The sequence below is a fragment of the Mus caroli genome, unplaced genomic scaffold, assembly GCF_978045245.1.
Source record: "Mus caroli unplaced genomic scaffold, Mus_caroli_1 scaffold_13, whole genome shotgun sequence".
NCBI lineage: Eukaryota > Metazoa > Chordata > Mammalia > Rodentia > Muridae > Mus > Mus caroli.
In genome coordinates, this window is record NW_028227268.1 from 73,153,116 (window position 1) to 73,180,576 (window position 27,461).

The window sequence follows — 27,461 nt, forward strand, 5'->3', positions numbered from 1 at the left end:
TACTTTTGTATCCCCTGAGCCAGTTCTGTTAGGTACTTGCCAACGATATACTGATGGTAACCCCAAATGAGTACACCTAAGGCTAACACACTGGCTTTCATGTTATCCTTTTTCCTATTGATTTAACTGGCTTATTTACCTACTGGTGTCTTTCATGACAGCGTATCTGCTTTCCTTGGAAAGCTAGGGGGATTGGCCAAATCATGCACACATTTATGCCTGGTAATGTCTGGTTGACAATTGATGAGTGGTCTGTCTGTAGCCTGGGGAAGCCACCACCACACTGTCCCTATCCCCTGGTCCCCACTGCTGCAGCCACAGCGCTAATCTTCATCTTATGACATCTTCTGAGGCTATCCAAAGTCTGGGTCAGGGAAGGACACCGAAGCAAGTGTTCTGGTACTTGAGGACACAGCAGAGATGAGACTCTCCCAGTGACTTCAGCTGTTCAGGCAGCAGTGACCACATGAACATCACTCCCTGGCACCGTTTTATTTCAGCTAGAGATAGCCGCCAAGGGTTCAAAAAACTTAAGTAATGAAGAATTAAGACTCAAAAATAATTTCTACTTCTCCCCTAGTTCTGGAAATTTGAGGGAATGGGATAAAACTTGTGGGGGTTTTGTTGTTGCTGTTTTTTGTTTGTTTGTTTTTCTCATAATGGTGACTTCTGGCTTGAGGTCACAAGTGTAGGGAGCCCAGGTACACAGGGTGGGCTTAGAAAGTTGGGGAATTGTGAACCAGCTTTGGCAGCTGGGGTGGAGACAGAGAAGCTCACCCTCTGAAATATTCAGAGCAGGTGGAGGCAGGTTTTTTGTGGTATCCCTAGAGACAGTGGGAATCAGAGTACCAAACGGCCAGCATGGAGCTCAGGCCATATGGCGTGGGCTTGCACAACACCGAAACACCAAATAAGACCCGGAATAGCTGAAAATAACTCTGGAAAGCAAGGAGCTGCTTTGAATATTTCTCATTTTTGCTGGAAGAGTAGGCCCTCGTGGCTGAACTTTAACAAATTTGTCACCGTCTTTTCTGGGAAGGACAAGAAAGATGAAGTCATTGGTGGTGTGATAAAACAAAGAAACATAGTGTCTCCTCTGCCTTCCCCGAGAAAAGACAAGCACTCAGAGAAAGGGCCCTTGTTAGAAGCTGAGAGGACGTGTGTGTGTGTGTGTGTGTGTGTGTGTGTGTACAGCCCCACCCCCAGAAGCTCCATACAGAATTCTAGGCTCAGTTCCTTTCCTAGGTTACAGCCTCTGGGACAGAGAGCCATTATCCACAGCCAACACCCAGTGTGTGCACAAAGACATGACCACCAACCTCTTTCCCTTCAGTTTGCTGCTAAGGATTTTAAAACATGGTAAGATGTGTTGAAATGAAGCTGACTCACCATTCCACCCACCATAAAGAAATGTACAACTTAGTGTCTTTTGGTACTGTCTTGGGTTTCTCTCTGATTGCTCAGGGAAAGTCCTAGGCATGTCTATCCTCATGGCAAAACCACTGTATCTTGATTATTATGGTTTTCAGTGTGTGTGTGTGTGTGTGTGTGTGTGTGTGTGTGTGTGTGTTTGTGTGAGCGCACATGTGTATGGAGGCCAGTGGTTACCTTTGGGAGTGACCCTTCAAGTCCCACACACACCATGCTTTTTGAGGCGGTTTCTCACTGGCTCATCAACCAGACAGGAACCTCCAGGGATCTGCCTGTTTATGCCTCTCAGCCCTGAGATTAAAAGTGTTCATTACCACATTCAGCTTTTTGTTTGTTGGTTGGTTTTTCAAGACAGGGTTTCTCTGTGTAGCCCTGGCTCTCCTGGAACTTGCTCTGTAGACCAGGCTGGCCTCTTACTTACAGATCCGCCTTACTTACAGATCCGCCTTCTGAGTACTGGGATTAAAGGCGTGCGCCACCACACTCGGCACCCAACTTTTAAGGGGATTGGCTTGCAAGCAAAGGGGCTGGAGTTCCACCGCAGTGCACGCAGTCATTCCCACCAACCATTTTGTGTGCTTTCGAGTAAGTTTGGAAGTTAGGAAATGTGGGTACCCAATTTTGTTTTTCATTCAGGAGTTGACTCTTTGGACACCCTTGAATTTCCATATGAATTTTAGGGTCATCTTGTCAAAATTTCCAAAGAACTCCTCCAAGGCTGTTTATGAGGGTTGTGTAAAACCTACAGGTGATCCGGGGAATGATACCTCTTGTAACAAGATCATCTCATAGTACTGGAATGTTAGGTGGCCTACCATTCCTTTAGACAGTCTCCAACATCACATTTTTATGCTGTTTTACATTTTGATGATCTTATTTTCTTCTTTCTGTATACTTTATAATTGATCCTAATATTTGATTTGTTTGAGATAACTGTATGTGTTCGTGTGAAGTTTCAATACATGTAATTATCAAATGAGGGTAGCTGCCATATCTATAGGCTTAAGCAGCTATCATATTGTGGTGAGAATACGTAAAAAATGGTCTCTTGCTGCAAGGCAGTTGTGTTGCTATCTGCATTCCACAGAAAGGGAAACTGAGGCATGCAGCAGGAACATGGGGTGATGGGTCGGTCTAAGCACCCGATATGGACCTAGACTAGTAATGGGTTTTGTGCATCTTTGGAAAATGGGTTTGGGGGTTTCCTGGAGGTGAGATCTCTGTTTCTGACTGGGTATGGCGGGGGCTAGGTCCCCAATTCCTGAACAGTTCTTTGATCTGAAAAGCCTTAGATTTGGGTCCCTCACATGAGCTGTGACTTGAGTAGTGCTGTGAGACTGGCTTTGGGCTCAGGTACATTCAGGGGACCCCATTTCAGGGCCTTTGGGCTGAAGGAGCCAGTTCAGGAACACCCCCTGGGGCTGAGCACTCCCTGCACCTCGAGCCCTGTTAATTACATTTTTAAATGAGTGTTTAGCCTCACCATGATATCTGTGGGCTCAAGGGTAAAATGTGCTAACTACATGCTTTTTAAAATGCATTATAATAAACACCTACTAATGGCTGAAGACAGTGACTGATGTGGCATTATTGTATCTGGTTGTTAGCCTGACCCAGAGAGGCAGCAGTGCTCACAACAAAGGGCTGGAAGACACACAGCTGTTGGGATAGATTTTAGACCTTGGTGGATTACAGTCTCTTAAGAGGATGCCCTTAGCCTGGGTCTCAGTGCAGCAGGTGGGCCCTAGAGTCAGAGGCAAAAGCCAAAGCAGCCCTCCCCACTCTTTGCAGGCGTTTTTTGGGCAGATAGACAGTCCCCTGGAGGGCACTTGATTCAGCCTTGCTAAGTGCCCACTTTAATCTTGCAAAGACGGGGGCCTCACCCAGGTCCATCAATCCTGTCATCAGAATAATGACTTCCGGCCACATCTCTGTAGCTCTGGGCTCAGCATGGGGCCTCTGGTCAGCTCAGGAGCCATCTATCACACCCAGCCTGCTCTGCCAGGACAGGAAAGCTGGGGAGGGAGGGGGCTGGCTGTTGTGTGGGCTCAGCTGAGCTGCACTAGTAATAGAGGGTCCTGGCTTTCGTTTGTTCGTGTGTGTGTGTGTGTGTGTGTGTGTTTCCAAAATAGATTCAGCAATGATAGAATTTAGAAACACCACAACCCCAGAGATGCCAGCTCTTGCCCCTGGACAGGGGACAATCCTATCTACCTGTCCTGGCTTCTACATAGCCCAAGGTCTGGCCTCTGACTCTTGTCTTACCTCTTAAAACCTACCTGGCTGTTAAAGGAGGAGTTGGAGGGCAAAGGAATTCCAAGGAATGGTAATTTTAATAGAGTGTGTGGGATTGGGGTGGCAGGCGAGATCCTGGCATGGATAAAGAGGCACAGCTAATTACAGTTACTTCCAGTAACATCTTCTAGGAGAAGATGCATTCAGAGCCCTCCGTGCCCGCTCTGCCTGCTCCGTGCCCCTCCCAGCCTTGTCTCTGTCACTTATTATTCAAGCTGAACTTACTGAGTGCCTTGCTGTTCTCAGCAGCTTCCCTGAGGAAACAGGCTGCTAATTGTCTCTTCTTTCAGCCTCCTCTAAGCTCCAGCAATGGAGGCCCTCAGAACATGCCACCGCTCGAACCTCCCAACCAGGCTGCAGGGAACATGGGCACAGAGTGAGGCTGTGTGGGGTGAGCCCTGTGTGTCACAGGAAGAACCTAGCTCGCCTCTGGGTTCCATGCCAAGCCTTGGCCCTGCTGCAGCTGCCCAGGGTCACAGCCTCTATGGCTTCCGCCTGCCCAGCATCTGCTCTTCTTCCTCTGGAGAACAGAGCTACTTGTCCTTCCTCTCTGGTTTAAGACAGGAGGACACAAAGTCCCAATGCCAATGGAAACAAGTTGCCTGGGTATGTGAGTTTGAGATGGACATGAGGCCCAGGCTTGGGGTATTTAACTCGGACTGTAAGAGCAGAGACTCTCTCCTCTTGTTGAGGTCAAAGGGAAGAACAGGAAGTGAGAGTGAAGCTATTGTACCTCGTTGGGAAAAGTCAAGAATCAGATAGGCTGAGACCAGCCTGTCTTCAATGCAACCATTCCTGAAGTCCACTCTAGACGTCATTCACAGAAGTGAACTTATGAAAAGCTGTTTTCCTCATGTGCTTAAGCATGTTTGAGTCAGGTTTCTACACTTTCAACAAAATCCTAATGGCCATTTGGAAAGTACTGGAAGTTCCCATCCAGTGCCAGCTACATGGAGTCAGGTGTGGATTGTGGGAAGTTGTCTTAGCCTGTTTTCTGTTTCTATAACAGCATACCTGTGACTAAGTAATTTATAAAGAAAAGTTTATGCTGGCTCGTGCTTCTGAAGGCAAAGTCAGGAACATGGGTCTGCTCCACCCCATGGTGGGAAAGAGGAGAGGGCAAGGCCATGTATGAAAGACAGATTATCGTGGGCTGCCTTCCTTTAGACCTGTTCTTGGGACCATGGAGTCACTGAGAAAGTTTATTCCGTGCTGCTAGAGTCCCTTTATTCTCTCCATGAGGATGGACCCTTGTAACCCAAACACTTCTCAAAGGTCCTACCATCTTCCCAGACTGTTGCATCAGGAATCAAACTGAAATGTCAGTGTGTGTGTGTGTGTGTGTGTGTGTGTGTGTGTGTGTGTGTGTGTGAAGCCCAAAAGCTTGGAAAAGTTTCACGGAAACTTTTCTCCTGGAGCCTTGGCATCTCATAGCAGGAATGCTCCAGATTTGTCCTTGGCGATAGTTGGAGTTATATCATAGGTAATGCTACTCATTCAGATGAAATGCCTCCAGTGTTGATAATTAGAAATCAGGTATTGCAGTTTGCTGGATAGGAGCTAGAAATCTCAGGGCTAGTTCAAAACAGTAAACTTAGAATCCTCATTACAGTCAGGTATAGCAGACTACATTACATATTAGAAGAAAGTTGGTGAGTTCTTCTGACAAATGGAGATTCCCTATAGACACTCAAAAGGGCATTACCCCCATATGCAAGAATTTACCATGGCCTAGGAAGAAGGAGGGTTGTGGTTTAGAAGGAACTACAGCACTGCATTATTTATGAAAGGGTCAGCAAGAGCAGAACCCCCTGGTGCAAGCTTTCACAAGGCTCAGAGGAATAGCATAAATTGTGACTAGGGTGTGAAATCCTCACCTGGTTCCCTAAACTGACTTTAGAAAGGGTCACCTTTTATTTCAGTTGTAACTACTGCCTGGTTCCTGCCAGCCTTTATGTATGCATTTCTTTGTGGTTTTTTGTTTGTTTGTTTGTTTGTTTTTTGAGATAGGGTTTCTCTGTGTAGTCCTGGCTGTCCTGGAACTCACTCTGTAGACCAGGCTGGCCTCGAACTCAGAAATCCGCCTGCCTCTGCCTCCCAGGTGCTGGGATTAAAGGCGTGCGCCACCACTGCCCGGCCACATTTCTCTGTTTTGTGTCAGATAACGTCAATGTACCTTGGCTGGTGTGTCACCTTACTTCTTTGTTTTCTTCTGTAATATAAGCCTGATGCTTGCTTTGAGAAATTACACTCAGATCAATACTCCCTGTGTTTGCGTCTGTTTGTCAATTTTCGCCAACTCCTTGCCCACCTGAGTACAGGGACCCTGATTCTCCTGTGGGTTGAGGGACCAACTGACTGAGTCCAGTCCGTGGCACGTGTGTGTGTGTGTGTGTGTGTGTGCCATGTTAAATGTGTGGGGCTCATAGGACAACTTGTGAAAGTTGGTTCTCTCCTTCCACTACGAGAGTTCAGGGGATCAAACAGGCAGGTCATCAGGCTTGGTGGCAAGCACCTTCACCTGCTGACTCATCTGGCTGATTTGCTTTTTAAAAAATCAATCAATTAATTTTAATGTGAATGTTGGTGACCCAAACTCAGTTTTTCATGTTAATGCAGCAAACACTTTATTGTCTGAGCCATCTCTTAGCCCCTCAACATGTGAGTTTTAAAGGGAACCCACCATAGTCAGAGCACAGAAGAAATGCAGTGGCTTCATCATAGGGAAAATGTGGGGTCCTTGCTGGTTGTGGGGCCCTGGGGAGGCCACTTTCTTTTACATCATCATCTGTAAAATGGGCCTAATAACCTCACCTCACAGGCTTATGTACGGAAGTGACTTCCGGTCGAGAACTTAACAGCAGGCAGGACCATGGGATGAACATCTCGGGAGCAGGGAAAGGTGGACACATGGGCTTGTGGGAGAGGAAGGAGAAGGCAGGTGAGTGTGGCACAAAGAGAAGCGCAAGCTGAGACGAGCATGGGACAAGGTGAGAGAGGACCCTCACCAGGAGGCAAGGGGAGGCGTGGAAGTGGCTTTAATCAAAGCTGCCAGGCCCCACCCTTCAGAACACATCGATAAAATTAGCCTTCTGATCATTTAGTCACTTCTCAATGACTGGTTTCAACAGCTGGGGTCTGAGCCTTCAACACATAAACCTTTTCGGGGTCTATGCCACGTTCACAGTTCAGTTAGGGGAGACTATCCAGAGCTGGAATGGACTGGGAGAGGTGTGAGCCACAGGAGGGAGTCCTAAAGAGGGAGGGACAGTGCTTAGTGGGTCAGAAAGGAAAAAGCTGTTAAGTGGACCAGGGATGCAGTCAGGGAAGAGGAGCCAAGGGCACAGAGAACCCCAAGTCTGATAACCTCAGACTATGAGGACCCCCCTCCTCCAGAGCCACTCTGTAGAATAGCATGAAAGCAGAAGCCAGCTGGAACCGACACCATTGAGCCTGGACCCACTGATTATCCTGAGGATCTAATTCAGAAAGAAGGCGGCCAATACAGCAGCTGTCAACTGCAAAAAACCTGACCGTGGCGCTGAGCAGTGAGAAATGGTCAGTCCAGCCATGGGTGTTGGGTAGGCAAGTGAACAGCCCACAGCTGTGGAAGGAACGCAGGCGCCTGGGACAGAATGGCTGAACAGATCACTGAGAAAAGCCAAACTTGCCAAGCTATGCTTAGGACAGAATCTTCACAGAAAAACCTGCACCTCCATGCAGCCCAGGGGAAAGACCAGAGGCGCCTTCAATTACCTGGGTGTGGGAGGTGAGAGCTTTGTTTTCTGGGTTACCCCCACTGCATTTCTGCTTTTCCCTCCAACAATGAGCTTGTATGATTTTATACAAACTGAAAATAGAAAGGCGCTCTCAGTTTGGGGAAAGAGAGGGAGAGAGGGAGAGAGGGAGAGAGGGAGAGAGGGAGAAAGGGAGAGAGAGAGGGAGGGGGAGAGAAAGAAAGAGAGAGAAAGAAAGAGGGAGAGAGAGGGAGAGAGAAGGAGGGGAGAGAGGAAGATGAGAGATGGAGGGGTGATGGATGTGAGGCCATTGCTCTCTGTGTGTGCACCGCAGCCTGGGCTCTCTGGGCTGTCACCAGGAGGAGGCAGCCTGCTGAAGCTGAGACTTCACACAGCTCTGGGGGGAAGCCAGGCAGCCAATTACTCTAAAAGGCAGCAGATGTGCTTTGCTCTCCCTCCAGCCACTTATTACTCTGCAGAGGTAATAACGAGTCGGAGCATTTAGGGCGCATTTGAGTATGACAAAGAGCAGGGATGATGGATTCCAAGCCATTTGTCAAAGCAGGAGTTGGCATGAAAGGTAGCCCCTCAGCTACCTTACAATTACAGCTACCCTGGGCGCCCTTTTTTTTCTGAATCCAGTGCCCCAATCACAGCTGCCCTTTGCTCTGAGTTCCAGGGCTCAGGTAGCCAGAGCACTAACCGGCAACTGCACGGCGCTTTACAGTTTTCAGAGTCAGACTGAAATGCACACCCTGCCTTAGAGTTTGCAGAATCTGGCGGTCCGTGCATATACCGTTACAGTTTACACTGTCAGCCTGGCACTATGTTACATTTACAGGGTGCAGATGGGTGGGAGATGCTACTATCCTCGGTCCTGGGTCTCTTCCTACAAATTTAAGGAACTAAGTCTCTATCCCAGACTGGCCACTGGGCTACTGCCTGACAAACCAATGCACCTATAGTACCTCTAGCTCCAATGTCAGACTCAGTTGTTTGTAAGATGTTTTTACTGAAATGTAATTTACAGCCTGGGATGCACACATGAACGAGTCAGCTAGGTAAATTCTCTTGATGACATGACCATAAGCAGCCAGCAGCTCTCACACACTAGAAAACAGAAGTTTCCAACTGTCTGCAAACCCTTATGCTGATGTCCCTTTATACTAAGGTCTGAGTTCCAAGCAAGAGGAGACACGAGCTGCTACATTGGAAACCATTGTTGTACACACCAACGTTCAGGTTTTAAACCCGTTGTGCCCAGGCAGGGGCATTTTCTGAACACAGGAGGAAGATGGAGGTGAGTCTACATGGCTGACACCATAGACAAGCAAGATAGGCCACAGGAAGCAGCTGCTGGGCCACGCCCATCTGTCGGACCACGCCCATCTGTCGGACCACGCCCACCTGGGACTCACAAGGAATCAGAACTAAAATAAATATGTCAAAGATCCCTAATCCAGAAATCCGAACTGGTCCAAAATCTGAATTCTTTGAGAGTCAACATGAAGCCTCAGGTGGAGATGCTCCACTCTGGAATGCGCACACATTAGTAGTAATATTGGCTAGCATCACCTCCAGAAGTCAATGGACGCTAAGGGAAGGGCAAGAAAGGGTTCCGGAGGCACCAGAACGCTGTCACCTTTTAAGATATATTTTATTATTAAATTATATGTATAGATACACACATATGCATGTGAATACAAGTGCCCACAGAGGCCAGATGAGGACACCGGATTCTCTGGAGTTGGAATGACAGGTGGTTGTAAACTTGGATGCTGTGAACTGAATGAGGGGTCCTCTACAAGAACAAGGAGTGCTCTCACCCACTTAGCCGTCTCTCCAGTCCCTCTAGTCACCTTGCTTTTGGCCTTCATGCTTCTGTAACTGTGAGAGAACATATTTCTACTGCTCTATGGTGTCCTGGTTGACGACGTTTTATTAGGGCAGTTGTAGGAAATGGACACCTGTGCACAGGCTGGGAGCCTTGGAAGTGCAGGCACAGTGCTCACACACCTTAGCAAGAAGCGCAGCAGCACTGGAAGGTGAGTTGTGCTGAGTTAATGATGTTGCAGTGGGGAGAATTCTAAAGATGGCCCCAAATTCCCACCCTGGTGTACTTGTATTATCCCCTTGTATTATCTTCTCCCCTTGAGTGTTGGCAGGACCTGTCAATATGATGGATGCCACTCCTGTGATTAGGTTATGTTCTCTGGCAAAGATGAAGGGAGTTTCACAAATTGAATTAAGGCCCTTCATCAGTTGACTGAGTTAATCAAGAGGGAGAAGAAAATGTCCTCAGCGAACCTAACCTGATAAGATTTGAAGGAGAGTCTAGACTGAGGCTTTCTCAGAGCGAAGAAGCAAGCTCTTGTGAATTCTGCAGCTGCAGAAACATAACACAAAATAAAAATGAATTATATCATAAGTCAAATGAGCTGGGGAGGAGACTCTCAATCCCAGATGGGACTCAGCCCCAGCACCAGATTTGTAAGTCCATAACGGAAGGACCGAGATAAACTGTGTGAACGCCTGACTCTTGGAAACTCAATAAACAAGTTATTTTAATAATATTAAAGAGTAGATCACAAACCTGTGGGTGGAAATTTGAGAAAATGGGGCTTTGTGGGTGGGAGGGTGGGAGAGATATACACACAGGGTTCATATATGAAGTTCCCCCAAATAAAATTATAAAAATAAATAAGTAAATCAATGTGTTTCGCATCTTTAAGAAGGTTTGTGTTTGGGTGGGGCTGTGTGTTCTGACCCTTAAGCACTGCAACAGCGTGAAAAAGGGTTAAGGTAAGACAATAAAGACATTAGAACCACAAATACCTAACTAATCCAAAAGATGTTAGTAAAACAAGATAAAGGAACAAATGAATAATGAAACAAATAAAAACAGATTGGAGGAGGTTGGGGAGACGGCTCAGGGCATTAAAAACATGTTCTCCTCACAGCCGCCTGCAACCACAGCTCCTGAGGGTCTGATGCCTGCTTTTGCACTGTGGGTACACCACACACACACACACACACACACACACACACACACACACTTTAAAAGATAAAATAAACCTTTAAAAGGAGAAGTGGCAAGATGGCTGACTTACAGCAATATCAGCAATTACACCTGAATGTAAACAGTCCAGACATTTCAATTATAAGGGAGAATTTTAGAATTGAATTAAAAAGTAAAAAAATTATACCTTATTGCTATACCCTGGTTTAAAATTTAAAGCACACATACATTAAACGCAAAAGACCATGAAAAGAAAAGAAAGATAATTTTGTTTATATGATAATTACTATGTCTATTTTTTATATTCAGGTCATATTTTGCATCAGAGAATAGTAACGCAGAGAAGACCACTTCATAGTGACTTAGGGACAAGTTCATACACAGAAAATCAGCATCATAAACATACATCCACCTGACAGCAACACTGCAGGCACTGCAGAGATGGCTCAGCAGTTAAGCGCTCATGCTGCTCTCGCAGAGGACCCACATTTGGTTCCCATTATCCATGTTGGGTGGCTCACAACTGCCTATAACCCCAGCTCAGAGGATTGGACACATCTGGTCTCCACAGTCACCTGCACACACGCACGCACGCACGCACGCACGCACGCACACATGTTCATGCACACAAATACATATTTTTAAATAATAAAAATAGATCTTAAAATTTTTAAATATATAAAGAACGGATTGAATGTCCAGAATATTAGCAATAACAGCAAAACCAATAACAGTAAAGTTCCTAGAGAGATACAGGGAGAAAATGTTTGTAACCACAGGTACAAATTTCTTAAATACCACAGTATGCTCGGAAATCTTCTGCTAGAGTATGGACCCTTAAAATTAAAAGCTTCTACTGATTCAGTCCATAATGGGGGAGAGAAAATCATGAATTAGGTATCTGGTAAAGATCACAAATCCAGAATATATATCTGAGCTATTAGAAAACATTAAGAAAACTCTAAGAACATGGAAAAGATAAATTCGCAGTTCACCAAAGAGGATTTGCAAATATTACCGGCCATTAGGGAAATGACAATTGAAGTCACATTAAGACACCACTATATACCTATGAGAACAGCTAAATTTTAAATGATAGATAATGTAAAATGTGGTAAGAAAATGGCACAACTGCAATTCTTATGCTGCTGGAGGGAGCATAAGATGATTTGATTGCTTTGGGAAACATTTGGTACATTCCAAAACAGTTCAAAGCAAGGGGTTGGGCGATGGGTCAGTGGTAAAGTCCCTCGGACAAGCGTGACGACCTGAGTTCAGATCCCTAGCTCTTGTGAAGCAGTCAGGCATGGTGTCAGGCACCTCACATCTCAGCATCCGGAGAAGGGATTAGGTGAATGCCAGCGGAGGAGACCTTACTGGCCAGCCAATCTGGTGGCTGGTGAGCTTGAGGTTCAGGGAGAGATCCTGTCTCAAAAAGTAAGGAGGAGAGTGTTTGAAGATAACACCTGATATCTAACTCTGGCCTCTATACGCATAGGTACAAGCACTGCCTGCATACACAGGCACACAAACATGCACACATGCGCACACACTCTCACACACACATGCACACCTGCACCTACACACACACACACACACACACACACACACACACATGAACTTAGCATATAACCAAACCACTTTACTCATAGGCATTTATCCAAGAAAAATAAACTCATACATACACACAGACTGTCCATTACATCTTTATAGTCTTCTCTGCCCAATTCTTCCTCAGCAGATACGACGGCTACAAAGACTAGTTTCTTACTGCTGTGTGATTAATGAACACTAATTTAACGCTTTCAAACAAAGTAAATTTATTATTTCTTACTTCCTCTAGGCTGGGACTCTGGCGCGTTCTAGCTGGATCCTCTGCTCATGGACTCAACAGGCTGAAATTAGGAGGCTGGCTTGTTACTTCCAAAACTCATTTTGAAGCTTGGTCCCCAGAGTAACAGGCACTGAGAGGTGGTGGGCCCTTTAAGGGCTGATAGGCTGTTAGGTGGGAAGGCTGCCTCTCTCTTGGGACTAACTTAGTCACAACAGCAAGTTGTTCTAAAGTAAATTTCTCCCTGGGGTTCTGCCTCTTCCTCATAGTCATGATCACTGTCTCTCCTGTTTTCTGCTCTGAGGTGACACAGCTCAGGACCCTCAACTGTCAGCTCAGCAGATCATGCCACCTCACCTTGAATCCGAAGCCCCTAAAATGGTGAGTTGACCCAAATCTCTTTTATTTATAAAGTTTTCCAGTGTTGAGTATTCTGTTGTAGCAATAGAAAATGGGCCAAGACACTGGCATCAGCGAGGTCTGCTGTCTCACCTGCAGTGGGGTTCTCTTCTCAGCTCACTAGCTAATGGCAGAATCCGTGCCCTTACATTTGTAACATCCGAGGTCCTCAGTTCTAAGAAGCCACTCACCATCCATGTGCCACAGTAGTTTGTGTTTTCAAGACAGAAAAGAGAATGTTTGGGGGGATTCAGATCTGTTCTTTTTTCAAGGATTTGCCTGATGCCATCTTTTTTCCCTTTATGTTAACTCAAAGTCAAGTAACTGACGACTGACCTCGACACTGGCAGATATGACAATGGCCACACATTCAGAGGCATCTGTCACTCAAGGGACTGACTTATACATCATGGCGCAGGGACCATGGAACAGGGACTTCTTTCCTTTCTTTCGCCCCAGTGCTGGTGATCAAATCCAGGGTCATGTGCTTGTGAGACAAGGATTTTGCTGTTGTTAAATCCTGAGCTTCTTGAAGCAGTAATTGTTTTGGTCTATTTTCAAAACAGTTTTTAATTTGTATGTGCAGTATGTGTGTGTGTGTGTGTGTGTGTGTGTGTGTGTGTGTGTGTGTGTGTATGGATAACTGCAAAGGCCAGAACAGTTCTGCATTGAATCCCCAGAATATGGATTTACAGGTGCCCGTGAGCTACCCAGCAGGGATGCTAGGAACTGAATTCTAGCCCTCTGTAAGGGCACTGGAACTCTTAAATGCTGAGCCATCTCTTCAGCCCAAGGAGAAACTCTGAAGGACCATCTTAGAATGCTGCCTACCATAAGGAAATTGTGGTATATCTATACATGGAAATATTCTTGTTAGTGAAGAGGCAGAAATTCTTGATGCACATGAGAATATGAACACAGTAGTCCTCCTTTCTATATGATTTCACTTTATGCAGTTTTTGTTTCCCGTGGTCAAGCATGGTCTAAAAATAAGTGGAAAATTCCATAAATAAATTATTCATTTACTCCCACCAGCATTTCTGTGGGTGCTAAGGATCATAGTTTGGGGTCTCATGCTTGCTTGAGACGTGCCTTATTCACTGGGTCGTTTCCCCAGACCCCACGTTCCCTTTTAAACTCATCCAGTAGAGAAGTCCAAATCTCCCATAAGATCCATTGCTATTTCTACTGGACAAGACTTCTGTAGACCTCTAACTACATGGGGATAGACAAATGAATGAAATGACATTCCAACAATACGAACGACCAAATCCAGAGACATGGGATTCTCTGCAAATGCCCTTATTTTCCTTAACAAATCAGTGAACCTAAGCAGAAAGAACCAAAGGAGACTTAAGAATTATCAAAAGCAAAGGGCATATGTGGGACCGGAATCCTTCCAATTTGAATAAATCAAAAAGTCATCAAGGGGCTGCGGGGGCAGGAGGGGGTGGCTCGGTGGGTAAAACGCTTGCTGTGAAAGCGAGAGCTGACTCAGCATCTCCAGGACCTGGGCAAGGTAGCACACAGCTATAATCATGGGGTTCTTAGTTTGCGATGGGACGTGGAGACTGGAGAATCTCTGGAAGCTTGAGGGGCAGCTAGCCTGCTGTACTCAGCAGAAAATGACAGAGAGAGAGGGAGAGGGAGAGGGAGAGGGAGAGGGAGAGGGAGAGGGAGAGGGAGAGGGAGAGGGAGAGGGAGAGGGAGAGGGAGAGGGAGAGGGAGAGGGAGAGGGAGAGGGAGAGGGAGAGGGAGAGGGAGAGGGAGAGGGAGAGAGACTCCACCCTCACCCAAACAAGATAGAAGGCAAGGCAAACACCTGAGGTTGTTCATTGACCTCTTTATGCATGCCATGGCATGTGAGTAGTCATATTTACACACAGGAATGTAGTCATACACACACACACACACACACACACACACACACGCACACACACACCAGAAAGATTTCAAACTACATTTTTGAAGTACCTGGGACATGATTGCCATGGTTTGAATGTATCTCCTCAAGGGTCATATTTTAGAAATGAATTCCTATAGCCACATGTGGATGGCATTTCAAAGTGGAGTCTCTGAGAGGTCATGATGGTTAGATGAGGCTGTGAAGGTTGGACCCCCATGATGGTATTAGTGGCTTTAAAGGAAGAGGAGGAGAGAGCCAAGTTGACATAGTTGCTCTGCCTTCCCATGAGAAGCCCTCTGCAATGCTATGAGGGAAGATCTTAGCAGGACATCAGCTGGTGCCAACCCCACACTCCTAGACGACCCGGCCTCCATAGCCGTGAGCCAAATAGACCTTTAGTCATTATATGCTGTACTGTCTGATCTTAGGTATTTGGCTACAGAAATACAATATTTATTAATACATCACTACCAGTTTCAAGAAATACATCAAGAATATTATGGTTATGAAAATACAGTTGCCTTGTGCTCAGCGATACATCCTGGAGGCCTAAGAGGGCTTGAGATAGGGCCTCGGGTTTGATTTAAGAAGCTGAGGAGAAATAGAGATCAGAGAACGTGAATGGGGAAGCTGGAGAGATGGCTCCATCGGTAAAGTGCTTATCACACAAACACAAAGTTCTGAGTTCAGAGCCCCAGCACCCACAGCCGTGATGTCTGCCTGCAGCCCCAGAAATGGGGAAGCAGAAATAAGAGGATCCCTAGGACTCCATGGCCAGTCTGTCTTGCTGATTGGTAAGCTCCAGGTTCAGCAAGAGACACTGTCTCAAGAAACAAGGTGGGGAGTGATAAAGGACATTGATTACAAACTCTGGTCTCTCCATGCACATCACATACACACGCACACACACACACACACACACACACACACACACACACACACACACAGGTGAGCTGGGAGCTTATGTCTGTGGGGGCTGGGGAATGGGGACGGTGTGACATATTTAGTCTCTTCTCTCCATGTTTTTGAGCTTTTCTGTAAGAAAAAGGTTGTGGGGGGAAATGAAGAGGGCCTATGACTTTCTTCCTGGAAGTCCTGGCAAGCCTGGATGCTGTATGACCTTGGGACTTGGCAGGCAGACCTGCTTGGTCGTGGTCCCTGTCTGAGCTGGGGGACAGATGTGGCAGGAGGGGACACCACGCTCCCTGTTGCTCTCTCTCCTCATTAAGGTGAGTGGCAGCCCTGCTGATCACGTTCATTATGTAAAATGTGCCTCTGTCAACGGCTCTGCACATGAAATTGGTTACGGCACAATAACCTAATTTGTTCCTCCTTCTTAGGCTTGCTGTTTGCAAAATAGAAGTACATTTTCCCCGAGAACGTTTCAGAACGGTAACCCGAAGCACTTGGCGCCCCTTCCATCACCCAGAGTGCTATACAATTTGGCTGTGCTCATGCCCAAACATCTGTTTGCAAACCACAGGCCACTGGGGACCTGCAATTCGTGTCCCCTGAGCAGCTGTCACACACTCTGTCATCTCAGCCTCTTTAAGCCTTTCCCGCAATCTGCCTTGCACAGGCTCACAAGACCTCTGTACGTGCCATTTTTTATCCTTAAAGGGCTTGTCAAAGCAGCCCCATGGCCAGAAGCACTAAAATGGGGAGAGTCCTGGGTGGTCCAGACATGGCCACTTCCCAAATGACTGATGGATGCTGTTACCAGACACTGAGGTGCCGGGAAGTTAAACCATTTGATGGGAATTTGTCACCAGTAGATAGCAAATCCCTCTAGGGGGCTACAGAATATGACTGACCTCTGAGGACCCAGAGCCAGCTCATGGTACCAAGTCTGAAAGCAGAGTGGTCAGGTCCTGGAAAATGAGTGTGCCATGAGACCTGTGTTTGCAGGCATGGTCTCAGTCTGTTGTGGCTCAGCACCTCAGGCCCCACATCTTGATTTTCTACCTCTTGTGCATGGAGTTTGCTGGAGGTTGGTAGGGAACCATGGGAATGACTGGGTAAAGAAGGGTTCAGATAATGAACATGAAGATACGGTGAGGTGGTAAGAAAGGACGTCCAATGGTCTATAACACATTGGAGTCACTCAGTCTACAACAATTCGATTAGCATACCTCACAAGCCAGAGAGGAAGGATTTGAAGGGTCCCAGAACAAAGAAATGGTCACATTTGAGGAGATGGAAAAGAGAAACCTGTGCATATTATCATTGCATACTGTGTATGTGTGTAGTAGTACAATGTTGCAGCCCATAAATGAATACTAATAAGCCAATCTAATAATAAATATTTTAGAGGTAAAAAAGAAAGAAGACCTGGAGCCTTGCACATTTGACATACCACCTCACCCCAGCCATTCAGGATATTGATGGTAGAGTGGCCCCATGTTTGAAGCAGAGTGGGTACCGAGACTGAAGTCTTCCATGCTAGAACTCATCACTCCTTCCTTCCTCACACACACATATTTGGGTTGAGTTTTGAGGACAGCTGGGGCATCATACCCCCATATCAGCTTCCTTTAAAGTAATCCACCACTGCAACTCCTCCCCCCTGCCCCGCCCTGACACACCCACCTGGGAACACCTTGGGTCTACACTCAAAGCTTACTTGCAGAGAGGCCCTGTGGCCATGTGGCTTCATTAGTCAGTGGCATCCAAAGTGAGAACAGTCCACAGAGAGATGGGAAGAGGTGGGGACTCACTTCGATGTTTTATTATGGATTAGAAGTCTGAAGTGTGGTTTGCTCCAAAATCTAAAGCTTTTAGAGCACCAGCCAAACAAGAAGTGGAAAATTCCACACCTGATGTCATTCAACAGGTGCAGTCAAAATGAAGGCGCATTTTAAATACGGTATAAAATGACCTTTTAGCTATGTGTTCGAGTGGTACCAGAATTTCCTGTTTCAATTTGGATGCTATTCTTACCATGGCTCATTACGTATATGTAAATAATGCCACCTCATCAAAAAAATTCCTCTAATCATATGAACTTCTGGTTTCAGGTATCTTGGACGAGGGACAGTCGAGCCTTGCTTGTTGAAAGGATCATGTCACACAATATTCTATGTGAATGCCTACCCTAACTCATGAATCACAGTAGCAAATTAGAAACCTAGGGGCTTTCTGGCCATTCAAGCACAATCATTATCAGGCATTGTCTTAGCTGGGGTTTCTACTGCTGCGAAGAAACACCGTGACCAGAAAGCAAGTTGGGGTAGAAAGATTCTAGCTTGTGTCAAGTTGAGATAAGACTAGGCAGAGGTCATCTATGCCCTAGCCCAGATCTAAAGTATAGGACACTAAAACTTTTTAAATTAAATGAAATTGGTTGGTTAATTAGTGTGTGTGTTGTACTCGTGTGCATGTGTGGAGGCCAGAAGCAAATACTGAGTGCCCTCCTCTATGGTTTTTGCCCCATTTCCTTGGAACAGGGTTTTGCACCGACCACAAAGCCCACTAACACTGCTGCTCCCCTTTCCCGCTAGGCTGTCTGGGTAGTGAGCTCCCCAGGATCCATCCATCCATCTCCATCCTGAAATACTGTGGTTACAGGCATGACAACTCTACCTGACTGTGTTTTCTTCACCTCAGTGCTGGAGATTCAAACCTCAGTCTTCATACTTGAACAACAAGCACTCTACCCACTGAGCCATCTTCCCAGCTCCTTATAATAAAGCACTTTTTTATGAACAAGAATTATATTTATACTTCTGGCAAATGACATGCTGTCATGACAGAGGTGTGACAAGGTCAAGCTATCAGTATATTTTGCTAGGTGAAACTTTTAAAAACTCATTTATCTATTCGACATTTTCTCTCAGAAGTAGGCATCTCTAAACACTACCTTATAGAGCTGGCTTTTAGATCTTACAGATATGGTGTCATCCTCTGTGCATTACTTTTTAATCTAACACAATGCATGTATAAGTACTTTTTGTTTCCAGTTGTTGCTGTGGCCAGCCAGGTATGGGAACTGACATGCACAGTTCTCCTGTGGACAGACATCCCGGGAGCGGGACTACCGCCTTGCAGGTATATGCAGTCAGGACCAATTTCACTAAGTGGTTTTACAAACTGGTTCCTGAAATGCCCACCCCTGCCCAAAGATGCTAAGGGTCTCCATCACCCACATCCTTGTCAGTATTTGAATTGCCAGACATACTGATTTTTACTGACAAAATGAAGGAGTGATGGAGTTCCTTTCTTAAATATTTGATAGAATTCACTGTAGAAGGCTCCTGGGCCTGACATTTTCTGTCTAGAGAGAATTTTAATTATAAGTTCAATTTCTTTAATGAAAAAGCAGTGTTGTGCAGGTTTTCTCTTGTGTTATTTTTTATAAGCTGTAACTTTTAAAAGCATTTGTCCATTCTACCTAAAGTATTAAAGTCTTGGTATGCTTCTAAAAACCCCTTGTTCTCGTTCTCTCTCTCTCTCTCTCTCTCTCTCTCTCTCTCTCTGTAAAATCTGAAATGATGTCTCCCATTTTTGTTCTTGATATTGGTCACCTGTTCTTTCTCACTCCTGTTTGCTCTGTCTGTCTGCCTGTCCGTATGTATGTATGTATGTATGTATGTATGTATGTATGTATGTATGTATACATGTGTCTCTTGTGGCTAGTCTTGCAAGGAGTTGACCAATTTTATTAACCTTTCCCCAAGGGGATTTCTCTACCATGTGTTTGCCCTGTTACACACGTCCATTCTCATAAAATAACCCTCACAAGGCCCTGGCACCCTGCACAGAGCATAGCAGGGAGTAGATACTCAAATTGCAAAGCAACATTGAAGTGTAAACGCTCCTGAGCATCATTTAGGCTTCCTACGACCCAGTACCAGCAGCAAACATACAGCCAGATGCTGTTGGCTGGAGGCTGACACGTCTGGGGCTCCCTTCAAATCTATAATGGAAGGACAAGGTCACTCTCTCCACGGCCAGTCCAACATCTGATGTCCTGTCAACACATCAACACTCCTTAATCTCTCTGGAACCACGGTGCCTCTCCTAGAGTCTCAGGCTAATTGCGAAATATGGAGGAGTTCACCTTTAACACTCGGGAGTGTTCATGTTTGCAAACGCACAGCTTTGTGAATGAATACTCAACAGCTGCTCGCTCTGTGCAGGGGAGCGCTGGCCCTGAGACAACTGAAGAGAGACTGACAAGAGTCCAGGGGGCTGCTCAGAGCAGTGGTGGCTTCATCTGGGGGACCCAGAATGAACAGGAGGGTGTCTGCGGGTCATTAGCAGTTCTTTGTTCTCCCCACCCCCATCTTAATTCTTTTGGGTTTACATGCCCTTGCTGCTTGCTGCTTGGCATCCTAAACCCGGAGAAGAAGCCCCTGTTTACACACGGTTAAAATGCTGAGATTCCTGTGTCAGATTTACAGAACTTAGAATACTGACGCCCTGTGCAGCAGCCCTCAGCAGAGTCAACAAACACAAGGTATGGCTGCAGCTAATGTTCCCAAGAGGATGAAGGACAAAAAGGATGACAAAGGCCGGTGGTGGAGCACATCTTTAATCCCAGCACTTGGGAGGCAGAGGCAGGCGGATCTCTGTGAGTTCAAGGCCAGCCTGGTCTACAAAGCAAGTGCCAGGACAGCCAGGCCTACACAGAGAAACCCTGCCTCAAAAACCAAACCAAACCAAACAAAACAAAACAAAACAGAACAACAACAAACAGAAACCAACCAACGAAATAAAAGCCAGGAGGTCAAAGATCCCTGCATCCCTCTGCCTTTTCCTCCCTATAAAGCAGTGGTTCTCAACCTGTGGGTTCTGACCATTCTGGAGTTGTATGTCAGATATCCTGCAGAGCAGTTTTCTACAGCATGATTCATAACTAGCAGATTTACAGTTATAAAGTAGCAACAAGATAATTTTACGGTTGGGGGTCACTATGCCATGAGGACCTGCATTAAAGGGTTGCAACATAAGGAAGGTTGAGAACCACTGCTCTATCCTTGAGACCAGAGGAGTCTGGATGGAGCTTTGAGGAAGCAGCTCTCCGTTATCTTTAGGAACTGCTCCCTAAACTGCCCGATTCCTTTGTACTGACTCGAGTCTCTTGAATGTTGGCTTTCAAGTGGCACACGTATTCCAGTAACACCCTTAATTCGATCAGTAAAAATAAATTGTGGGCAGTGAGACATGGCAAATATCCCACAGTGTTTTGTTTTGTTTTGTTTAAAGGTAAATGGAGACAGAGTACACCATTCTTTATGAAGTTTCTCAAGTACTGAGGCTGGTGATGTCTCCAAGTTCACATGTGTCTTAAGGAGATTAGGAAAGAAATCCAAGTATTTTACAAGCAGCCAACCAGTCCGTCAAGAATCAGGGATACAGAGAGGACAAAACCAAGAAAGACTGGTTATGCTCTCTTCTTAAAGAAACTGTCACAAGCTAAGCATGGCCCAAGCAAGGCATGACACCAGGCCCTCTAGCAAAATCAGACACTAGCAATCTGACCTTGAGTTCCACAGCGGCCCACTCTATAGCGCCCAACCATCATCCCTTTCTTGCAAGCCCTGCCCTGGAGAGTGGGTGGGAATTTTTGCTTTCCCCTAACTGGTGAATCACATCAAAGGTGATAGAAAGTTGTGTCCATGGTTATGCGATGTGGCTGTTTTGCTCTGTCTGGATGTTGCCCCGTGATCTTTCATCACTATCTTAGTAGAGTAAGTGGCCATGGTGTAGGCTCCCATGTGACAAGGACCTGGACATGACTCCTGGAAACTGTGAGTGGCCACTGAAGGCCGAAGGTGTCTTCCAGAGGTTGTATGTTGATTGGCTCTCCAATGCAGGAGGAGGGACCTAATGTGAGGTGAGTAGGTCACGGGGCTCCACTCTGGCCAGCGCCTGCTCTGAGCCAGCTCTGAGCTATCACAAACATATGCTGCTGTAATCCAATTGCTGCTGACACAGCGGTACACAGCAATAGCTAACCAATACAACCACGTTAAAGCAGAATACAGCATGGCCGAGTGGGATTGGTTTCAGGAAGGCAGGGGTGGCTGACAACTAAGATTCAAGTATATTTACTTCACCTTTGTCCCAAATCTGGCATTAGGGAATCCCCTAATGTGGCTCAATGTCCCAACAGTGCCAAGGAGAAATAGCATCCTGCTGTAAGAATACACGATTCAATAAAAGCATTTCCAGTACAATAGGTGTGAATGATGGCTTGTGTCAGTGTCACAATGTCAGAAACTTTACCCTCAGTACTGCATGTGTAGGGTAGGACCTGGGGGGAGGCATGGTGACACGTGTCTTTACTCCCAGCATGAAGGAGGCAGAAGCAAGTGCATCTCTGGGAGTTCGAGGTCACTTTGGTCTACAGATTGAGTCCCAGGCCATCCAGGGCTACATAGTGAGACCCTATCATTAAGACAAAAAGGAGGTAGGCGACCCAATTTAAAAAACAACAACAAAACTATGGGTGTTCGGCTCTTACAAATGAGCTGTCATTCTTTTTTTAAAAGTACATTGTAGCCGGTTTCAGACACTCCAGAAGAAGGTGTCAGATCTCATTACGGATGGTCTTGAGCCACCATGTGGTGGCTGGGATTTGAATTCAGACCTTTGGTTAGTGCTCCTAACCGCTGAGCCATCTTCTCCAGCCTGGGCTGTCATTCTTATAGGATGAGTTAGGTATCTCTAGAGTGGGTCATTAGAAAAGTCTCTCTCTCTCTCTCTCTCTCTCTCTCTCTCTCTCTCTCTCTCTCTCTCTCTCTCTCTCGTGTGTGTGTGTGTGTGTGTGTGTGTGATCTTTCCTCCTTCTGCTGTGGGATTATCAGTCACAATGGCCCTTACAGACACAGTCCCCTCATTGCAGACTCTCTAGCCTTCAGACCATGAACCAAATAAACAGCTATTGTTTACAGTCCACCCAGTGTTTGGTATTCTATAAAGAAGCAGAAAATGAACAAATGCATTTCCTTCATTTCTCCTTCCCCATCTTCCCTAGCCTTAGGGCAAGGTAAAGACACACATTGCATCCAAGATTTAATTCTGAATCCGAGGGATTTGTTTGTTGTTCATGTGTCTCTGTGTGCATGTGCACTCAGGTGACCACACAGGTCAGAAGAGGGCACTGGGTCTCCTAGAGCTAGGATAATTACAGGGGTTCTGAGCCACCTGCTGTGGGTGCTGGGAACTGAACCTGTGTCCTCTGGAAGAGCGGAGGCATTCTCAACCACTGAGCTGTCTCTCTAGCCCCAACTGAATGTGTTTAGCTAGTCAATTAGATGGAAGCAATAAATACCTGAAAATTAGTAAAGCAAAGTGAGATTGTTGAGGTGTAGATACCCAAGCTATCTACAGCGCAATTACAATCAAAACGAACAAACCAACAACAGTAGGAAACAGACCATGTGCAGAGGTAACAGCCAGCTAGGAGATACAATGGAAGGGAGAAATGTTTATAACAACAACGAGCCAGGTGGAATTCTCCTGGATAAGGAAATGTAAAGAGCCTGTTCAAGGACAGCTTCCCCAGTGGAAGCGAGCTTGAGACAGAAAACCTCCATGATTCCTATGATTAACTGCCTAAAGGTGTCCACTTTCCAGAAGCTAATATAGAAATGTGGCTGAGGAGAAAACCAAGCTGGTGAGGTGTTTGTATTACAAGCGCAAGGAGCGGAGTATTGGAACTCAGTCTCTTAAAGTGTGTATGTGTATGTGTGTGTGTGTGTATGTGTGTGTATGTTTGTTTTTTTGTTTGTTTGTTTTTTGAGACAGGGTTTCTCTGTGTAGCCCTGGCTGTCCTGGAACTCACTTTGTAGACCAGGCTGGTCTCAAACTCAGAAATCCACCTGCCTCTGCCTCCCAAGGGCTGGGATTAAAGGCATGTGCCACCACTCCCGGCGTATATGTGTGTATGTATGTGTGTGAGTGTGTGTGTGTATGAGTGCATGTGTTTGTGTATGTATGTGTGTATATGTGTGTGTGTGTATGTATGTATGTGTGTGTGTACGTGTATGTGTGTGTGAGTATGTGTATATATATATATGTATGTGTATGTGAATATGTGTGTATGAGTGTGTGTGTGAGTGTGAGCATGTATGTATGTGTGTGTATGTGTGTGTATGTGAATATGTGTGTATGTGTGTGTGAGTGTGTGCATGTATGTATGTGTGTGTATGTGTGTGTATGTGAATATGTGTGTATGTGTGTGTGAGTGTGTGCATGTATGTATGTGTGTGTATGTGTGAGTGTATGTGTGTGTGTGTTTGTGTGTGTGTGGGGGTAGCAAAGCAGAGTGGCACGTACCTTTCATCTCAGTACTACGGAGGCACCGACAAGGCATATCTTTGGGGCTTGCATGCCAGACATCCCAGATTAACTGGCAAGCTCTAGGTTTGTCTTAGGAACAGTAAGACAGAGGGTGCCTATGGAATAACACCCAAGGTTATCCTTTGGCCCACACACCCACACACACTTACGTTCCTGCACACACTGTGAACACACTAACATGATCCAACTCCACATATCATGAACACTCCGGAATAGCTAGGAGACCTTTGAAATAGCAAGTGGCAGCAGTGAGTTCTGCCAGACTCGAAAACGCGAGAGGGGAGGCTTTTTGTTCAACTGCTCTCCCCGTACCAGGATCCCGAATACACTTTTTCTTCCCTTTGGCTAAAGATGAATAAAATAAGCAAATATTTTAATTAATTAAAGATAAACACAAGCTCACAAGTGTCTGTAACTCTAACTTCAAGGAATCCAGCACATCTTTGGGCCTCCACATAAGTGCACACTCACACACACACACATACTCACACACACACACATATACACACACACACTCACATACACACACACACACACTCACACACACACATACACACACTCACACACACATACACACACACACTCACACACACACACGACACACACATATAAAATAAAAAATTTTAAAAAGACAGAGGGGAAAAAATCAAAAGCCTGGAATAAAAATCAGAGGTTCACCCATAGCACACAAATAAAATAACCTAGAGTGCAGTCACACAGTAGAGTAATATGTGGTAGTGAAAAAAAGAACTGGAAAGGTCTCTATAGACTGGGAGAGCTGGTTTTTAGGTAAAATTTTTGTCATAGTACAAAGGGGGATGCGACAGATACTAATATAATGTATAGATGGCTTCTTCGATAAAAAGAAACATAGACAGGACATCTAGGAACTATTTAAAATGGCTACTGCTGATATGGGACAGGGACAAAGACACAGGGATGGGCTGTACTTCTAAATAGCTTCTAAATATAGCTTTTGTGTAGTTGTGACCTTTGAGCCATAAAAATATTTTACAGATTCAAAAATAAAATTGCAAGACCAAGGATGTGCAAAACCAGGCTGAATGCAACTAGAAACTCATGAAACCAAAACTGTATCAGGCGGAAAAACGACCCACGGAGCTCTGGGTGTGCGCTCAACGGCACTGAAACCTTAGGTAGCCGTTATGGGTGGGGAGTGGTTTACGGAGTTTCTTTCTGAAACGATCTGTGTGTCTTCTACGGTTTAGCAAACAATTAAATATAACTGATGATTTGGGAATCCGGTTCTCACTGTGAGAAAAGAGACAGAAATATAAAATTTTAGTTTGTTTTTAAAAGCGATTTGGCTGGGACTCCCTGACAAAGTCTAGATTCAGCGGCACCAGGACAGTCATGGGCACACCGAACCTAGAAGGTGGTTTCTAGGCTTCTCAGCTTCCACTTAAGGGAATAAAAGCCTCTTTGGAAAACGGCCTATTCCAGGTTTGGTTAAGGACAAATGTGAGTGGTGGGCCAGCCCTCTGAGACACCTGATGACAAGTCAGAAGATTCCACAAGTTGAGTCTAGCCCAAGCACCCGGACTGGACTTCTGCAACCCAGCCCGCAATCACGCGCCCCCTGCTGGACCAGACTGGGAAAGCACTTGAATTAAAACCAGGCTCCCTTTCCACCTGAGCCCCTCAACTTGCTATAAGCCTCTTTGTGGCTCTGGTTTTGCCAGGATGAAGGCCTTTAAGAAGCTATGCCGCCAGGGGTGGGTGGGCACAGCCCTCTCAAATATCTCCACACCTCTGATCTCTTAGGCCAGTCTGAGTTCTCTCTGCCTGGCCACTCTAACCCTGCTTCCTCTCTGCCTCCTGCACAGCTCTGCCATTAAACCTTTCCTTCTACAAGTCAAACTCCAAACCTCCGAGGACTACTGCACCCAGAAGAACATCCAAGCCTCAGTTCTGCTGACTTATCCGGTTCAAAGCCCTTCCCACACATCATCCGTATGTTGCACCTGTTCAACCCTTTCCCACGGGCTCCAGGCTCCATCTTTGACTTACTGCACAGAGGTCTCTAGCCAAGGACAGGTACCTTCTCTGGCCAGGCCCAGGCTCCGTCCCAATACCTGCCTCTCTCCAGCCCATTACCCCGTTTTATTGTCCTCCTAGAGATGATCTTCTGAAATGACTTCAGATTTTCCCTTGCCCTCACACCAGTGTGGAAACAGTGCTCAGGATAGGGAGCTGGCTGCACACAGTAGGTGTTCAGTGAACACAGCATTCTTACAGCACCTGACAAAGTGGCTGGGGTAGGAGCTGGAACCTCGCCTTTGTCACTTCATGAGAGCAAGTCCTCTCATCCCTCTGAGTCTGTTTTCTTGACTGTGAAGTGGACAGCCCTGCCCATCAGGTGGGTCTTCCCAGGACCCTTCTTGGCCTCTCTTACCTGCCCTACAGCCTCAGGAGGGGGTCAATTGGAGTGCAAGGGACCCCACCACCTTACCATCTAAGCTGCTGGGCAGACAGTGGCGTTCAGAGCACCCACTTCTGACAGGGCTTCTCTGTCTTCATCCTTGAGCCTGCTTCCTGCCACTGTCTGAGGGACACACATGGAGTCCCAGTAGATACCATGACCCTACAGACCCTCATGGGCACACAGGTCCTCTGGTTTCCAAAAGGCCAAGGCTCGTGTCACCCTTCCCATGCAGATCGCAGGTCAACTTCGCTGTGCCCGTTTCAGAGTCAGGGAAACTGAGACCCATGTGGGAGGGGACTCTGGGTCCAGAATGGCTTTTTTTTTTTTCTGCCACTAGCTGGTGTAGGGAGGTGGTCTCCTTCCAGTGGCTGGGGGCGTGCCCTTTGCTGAGTCCCGGTCCTCCAGCCACTGCATGGTACCTCCACTCCGGGACACTGCGCTCGCCCTGCGCCTTAGGGAGGTGTGTGTGTATGGGCGGATTGGGGCTCCCGCGCCATTCGGCCCAGTGTCATCCACCTCCCCGCCACGCGCGCCGCGGCTCCGGCCACGCGCACTGTCACCCGCGCGCACCTTGCCCCGGGTCAGCCCCGCGCGTGCCCGCCCGCGGCCCGATCCGCCGTCCCCGCCCACGTCGCTGCCGCGCCCCACGGGCGGACCTCGCCGCGCCCCGCACGCCCTTGTCCGCAGCGCAGGTGTGTCTCCTGACTGCGCGTTACTCACCGGCTCCGGGCGCTCCAGCAGCCCGGGCCCGGCCCATCGGCAGCGCCCGCCGCGCCCGCCGCAGCCGCTCACCGTGGACCGGGCGCTGCCTGCTCGCCCGCTCGCAGCCCGCCGCGATCCCGCGCGCAGCCCGCCCGTGCGCCTGGCCCGGCCGGAGCAGCGCGGAGCCCCCTCGCGGCCGCACAGGGAAGCGCGGGTGGAGCCGCCCGAGTCCGCGCAGCGCAACGCAACGCTGCCCGCTGCCCTCCCTGTCCACTCCGCATGCCGTCGCCTTGCCCAAGCCTCTCCTCTGCTCCCAGCTCCCGGGATCAAGACCCAATGTCCAGGAATGCGCTCGGGACCCTCAATGTGATTCGTTTCCCCTCGCT

The 27,461-nt window shown here is 46.9% G+C and overlaps 1 protein-coding gene across 1 annotated transcript in view; it reads right to left on the reverse strand.

Moving 5' to 3' along the window:
- Positions 1 to 27,170, reverse strand: part of Rasgef1c (RasGEF domain family member 1C) — an 80,648-nt gene extending 53,478 nt beyond the window's left edge. Inside the window, exon 1 of the mRNA XM_021177347.3 lies at positions 27,094 to 27,170. The gene's annotated coding sequence lies outside the window, so the exon portion shown is untranslated. The remainder of the gene's footprint in view (positions 1 to 27,093) is intronic.
- Between the last annotated feature and the right edge of the window lie 291 nt (positions 27,171 to 27,461).